This window comes from Carassius gibelio, chromosome B18, assembly GCF_023724105.1.
Source record: "Carassius gibelio isolate Cgi1373 ecotype wild population from Czech Republic chromosome B18, carGib1.2-hapl.c, whole genome shotgun sequence".
Lineage (NCBI taxonomy): Eukaryota > Metazoa > Chordata > Actinopteri > Cypriniformes > Cyprinidae > Carassius > Carassius gibelio.
Window position 1 is genome coordinate 17323272 of NC_068413.1, and position 6000 is coordinate 17329271.

The window sequence follows — 6000 nt, forward strand, 5'->3', positions numbered from 1 at the left end:
CCTGGGAGACTCCGACGGTGACCATGAGGACGTGGTGGTCATCCGCTCCGCCCTGGGGGACTCCGGCGGTGACCAAGAGGACGTGGTGGTCATCCACTCCGTCCTGGGGGACTCCGGTCGCAACCACGTGGTGGTCATCCGCTCCGCCCTGGGGGACTTCGGCCGCGACCACGTGGAGGTGGTGGCCTTCCGCTCCGCCCTGGGGGGGCTTCTGCGTTGACCACATGGGTGTGATGGCCCTCTGTTCCGCCCGGGTGGGCATCACCTAATGTCCTCCAATTACCAATGTTTTTGTTTTCATTTGTTTTTTGTTTTTTCTATTTTCCTCCGTTGGACCTGGCCCTCCGTCCCTCCCCTCTTTCCTTCCGCCGGTCCACCACCCTCCTGGACTCCTTGTTTTGTGTTACACCTTCCTGTCTCTGCCTTTCCATCACGTCTGGTTGTTCCGTCTCTTTTCTTCCATTTTACCTGGTTGTCCTGTCTTTGTCTCTCCTTTTCACCTGGTTGTTTGTCTCTGTTTTCTGACCCTCCGTCCCTCCCCCTAGTCCGCCTCCGCTTCACCTCCCTCCTACCTCTTTTTCTGTTGGGTTTTCCGGGGTTTCAGGTGGAGCATCTGGTAGCTGCTCCGTAGGGGAGGGGGTAATGTCACGCTATCAGTCTCTGTTTCCTGGGTGTCCCCTAGTGAGCGCACTTCTCCTTAGGCACTTCACCATAGGCACTTTAATTCCGCTTGTCTGGTCATGTCGTCACAGTAATTGCACTCCAATTAAATCGCACAGGTGTTGACTATCCTTAGTCATTAGTCTCCCTATATAGAGCTGTCTTTCTGTCGTCTTTATGGAGTCCTTACCCTATGTGTCTCATGCTCTCGTTCCCCAAGACTTCCTCTACCTTCTTGTTCTTCAGAGTTCCCCGTTTCATCCGGTTCCCTCTTTTGGTTTTGTTTGTCTCTCATGACTGTTTATTTTGTATTTACCCTTCTGTTTAAATAAAACCCTTACCTGCATTTGGATCCAACCCTCTCTTTGTGTTTCTCCTAAACCCTACCGTGACATATATATATAAACAATACACACTTTTTTGTTTCTTATACTTGTACTTTGTTTGCATCGTTTCTTATTTATAGCCACAAAAATAAAATAAAAATGGCTATATTGTGATTATTAATCTAGTAATATTTTTTTTTTTCGAGTTCAGACTACACAATATTTTTGTCTGTAACAATAGTCACTGTGTCAGATTACACGATTTTGACTCCTAAAATCTTGTCCTGTCATGGACAATAAACATGTCAGACTACACGTTGCTTCTCAACCATTCATCACATGCCGTCTTTAACGATGCGTGACATGTCATCAAGGAGGCGGAACTAGCAACTGACTTCCCCCAAAAAAAGTGTAAATATTGCTGAAGCGATTCCGCTATCGTTCGCCAGCATTTTTCTTTTTTTGTTTTGTCATGATTCTTGTTGATCCAGCAACAACATTCCAATCAACCAATCAGAATTTAGATATAACTTAAATAACTGTAAAGGCTTCGATCAGGGTTAGGTTTGTCTACACCCTTATTAATCAGCTATCATTTCCCACTGATTTTAGGAATAAATTATGGGTAGAGGTAGGTTTAGGGGTAAGGATTGGGTTAAGTCTATATTTTTGTACGATAATGTTGATCCAGGAACATCAAAAGATGTTGATCCAGGAACATGTCTTACTTGGTAAAATCACAGTGACCCTAGAGTTTCTGTCATGATGTCATGGAGCATCACAGATGCAAAATCAGTTATCGTCCACTATGACATACATGAGCTAAAATAATAGAATATTGCATCCCGATGTCATCAATGAATCCCCACGACACCTTAGGTCAAGCAAATCGTGGCAAAATTGGGCTCAAATATTTTTATTTTTATATCTGTTATATTTCAGACAAGTCCACTTTGGCAAGTTACTGAGTTTATTGAACACAATTTATCTTTGGCGGAATGGTTCCTTATGGGGGTATTTGCTACTAAATTAATTGAACTCACAAGAGCTTAAGGGTCCCGTTCTTCGTGATCAAACTTTAGTTAGTGTGTAATGTTGTTGTTAGAGTATAAATAATATCTGTAAAATGATAAAGCTCAAAGTTCAATGCCAAGTGATATATTTTATTTAACAGAATTTCCCTACATCGAACGACCAGTTTGGACTACACCCCTCTAGTTCCTTCATTGATGACGTCACTAGAACCATTTTTTTGACTAACCTCCGCCCACAGGAATACACAAAAAAGGGGACGTGGTCTTGTTGCGCTCAGACGGAGAAGAGGAAGAGTTGCATTTGTGTTTATCGCCATGTCATCGAAACATTGTTATTTTCATCTCGGAGTCCAATCACCTTTGTTTGTGCTTCCCAGGGACACTGTACTTAGAGATCAATGGTTAAAATTTATGTTTAACTCGGTTCCCAAAAATTATAATCCACATGTAAAACTATGTGCAGCACATTTTGCTGAGGACAGCTTCCTCAATCTCAATCAGTTTAATGCTGGATTTGCACAAAGATTATTCTTGAAAGATGGAGCAGTTCCGTCTTTGTCTGGAGAATGCGTTGTTTTTGGACCACAACCGGTAAGTGTATTTTATTATTTAAGGGCAACGCTGTTTAGCCTTGTTAACTAGATGGTAGCGCTGTGCAAAAAAACGAAATGCGCATATCATCAGTAAAGGCGCTCCTGTGATTAGAAGTACATCTTCAGCTCGTGCGTTCAGATCAGGATTGCCAGGTTTTCAAAACAAATCCTGCCCACTTGCTTCTCAAAACTACTCCAAAACTAGCCCAATCGCGTTTCCAGGAGGGCCGCGTTCGCTAAGCTGCTGTCAAATCATAACACAGGAACCGCTGGCACAATCAGAACTCGTTACGTATTTCTGAAGGAGGGACTTCATAGAACAAGGAAGTCATCAGCCTGTTTTATGACAGTGAAAACAGCGGAGTACAGATTGTGTGAAAAATACTGTTTTTTTTTTTACATGCGAAACATGAACACGTTATATTGCACACTGTAAACACAATCAAAGCTTCAAAAAAGCATTAACCCCCGGAACCATCAGTTTGGAAATACATGACAATTAAGACACTTAATAATGTCTTTAAAAGCAAACAGTGGTAATCATGTAGATGTGGCAGTGGGGTGTCTATCCTGTAGCTTGGTTATGAGGATGAGTGTCTCTCAGTGGACCTCAGTGAGGTCCATACCCACCAGGACTTTAGTGATCTGAAACAAAGAGACGACAACCAGAAGGTGCACGGTAATCTGCTCATGCTTATAATAGGGGGGAGGGAGGGAGGGTTGCAAGCCATTTGAGCATGCTTACTGAGCAGTAGTGGCACATATATATGTCCCGTGTCTAATTGGAGAATGGTAGTGATTGGAGATATTTGACAGCTGACCGCATCAGCTGTTCACAGCCTTGCCTCCGTGGCCTGACTGAACTAACACTGAGCTCGATTAGTCTGAACCAGGCATAAGAAAAGAAGTGGGGGAAAAGAAGTTAATTTGTTTGTTTGTTTTATTTATTTTATTTTTTTTGCTTTGGAACCTTTAGAAAGCTTGAAATAATTTTTTCTCTACATTGACTTTGCTGACTCCATCGACTTCAAACAGTTGTAGCTCAGTAATTTTTAGTCCGATTCCAACAAATCATAGAGTACATCACTTTGAAGGTCTTTTAATGGAGAATGTAAATTTAAAAATAACTCCTTTTTTGATAATGTGCTCAGTGTGACTCATTTTGCCAACACAGATCACAAATGATTAACAGTTGAAAACGAAAAAATAAAGTTATCAAAAAGTAATCAGTTAATCCGTAATCTGTAACCTATTACATTTCCAAAGTAACCTTCCAAACACTGCTGCTCAGAGAGGCAGCTGACTTTATTCAACAGCTTCTTCTTCTTCTTCATGAATGATTGTCTTCTCGTTGTCCTTGCCATGTGCAGGGGCTCCCTGAGCTCCGCTGTTTGCCGAGGGCCATGTGTGGAGCTCGCCGACCGATGCCGCATCACCAATCAGCCCCGGCTTCCCCACTGGAGTGCTAACGAGCCACAGCAGCTCATTGGTCATTCCGCGGGAGTCCCATCACATTTCTCCCCCGGTCTGGCCTTGTTTAGAGCCACGCACCCTTCAGGAAACTCGGCTTTACAGCGATTACGCGACGCTTAAGAAATGTCAGCGCTGATGTATGCGCTGCGATGGGATTGCGATGGGATAAATATATATATAATAATATAATCGTTTGACAGCACTAATTTTTATCTATCTATCTATAAATATCAGAGGTCATATCTATTTATGTTCTATCTTTCTATCTATCTATCACAGTAAATCATAAAACTCTCTCTCTCTCTCTCTCTCTCTCTCTCTCTATATATATATATATATATATATATATATATAAAGAGTTTTATGATTTACTGTCATCTTATGACATCTGATGGCTTCATTCTGACCTTTCACATTTGACCTTCTTTAATTTACTAGTATTGGCATTTCATTCCCATTTTCTTTATACTCCTGTTAAATGAATGCATGCAGGTCTGGCCTTAGAGTGTGCCTTCATGAATCAATATGGAATAAGAAATGCAAAACAGAAATGTATAGTTAATATCTAGATATCAAATAAATGCATGCTTGTTACCAGAGTCTGCCTTAGCTGATCAATATAAACAATGCATGCAAATACAGACTTATTGGGTGAACAGTATTTTGTGAAAAGTTTCAGTAAAGAAAGTTTGGAGCCAATCTTTTATGAAACTCAACAGAAGTCCTCTAAATCAAATCAGATACCCAAATCCTGGAGATTCACAATAAAAATATTTTATTGAGCCAATTGTGTCTGTTAAACATCAATGGTCACACATAACATTACAGTAGCTCTGGAGGTGTATTGCCCTCTAGGATATTCTTAGTGAAGCAGGTCTGGGTGTCAGGTTGAAGGAAGGGGAAGTCATCCCACTTATCAGAGAGCAAAGTGCTCTGTAGGAGGCCCTTCAGCCCCATCTCAAAGGTTGTCATCACCGCTGCGGGCAGGCATCTGTTAGCTCACAGTCAGCCAGCGACGACCGAAGCCTCGAGCGTGAGCTTAGGTGCACAAACACACAAAGCACATAATGCCTACTGTCGCTTCACTTTCAAACGGACTGCTCTATTTAGGGTGCAGGAGCTGTGCTAGCTGCCTACAGAGGTGAAAAACACAACCGCTGATCCTCATGAGAAGAAGCCATTCATCTTACTGACCCCTGTGCTCAGAAGATGCCACATACACACTAGTCAGAGGACAGTAAACCTGAAATCATTATAGCAGGAAGAAGGACTGCCCTTGGGGGAAAATAATTCAGTATGGAGGAAGAAGGAATACTAGTACTACTACCACTACTACTACTACTAATAATACAATGCTGTGAATATGGTTTTGCCTGCTTCTGCTTCTGAATATTTTTTCCCCCCTTTTTTATTTAGTAATTGTATTTATTTAGACTGCTAGTCTTATATTTAAACCATATGCAACAATGCAGAGTCCCTTTGGATTGATCATTCACCACTTTACCTTGACAAATATGTTTCTGTTGTCATCAGAATTTCTGATTAGCTTATCAGCTTTATTCATCATTTATTATAAATTAGGTCTTGATAAAGGTCTCTGGGAGATGCACACTAGTGGTGTTTACTACGGTAATTATCTGTGAACTTCATGCTGGAAAATATGTTACGGTGATTCCTAATCACTGCAATAAATGTTTTAAAATAAAATAGATTCATGTAATATACATGATTTGACTGTACAAAGAGACAGCTGAAGGCTCATGATGATGATGATGATGATGACTGAAGTTTGTACATGAACAATCAATACATCGAGGCCAAAAGCAGAAATGCAGGAATATAGATAAAGGAAAGAGAGAAATATAGAAAGAGACTGTTTTTACAATTTTAAGTGCTCCAATTGGCTCATCAACA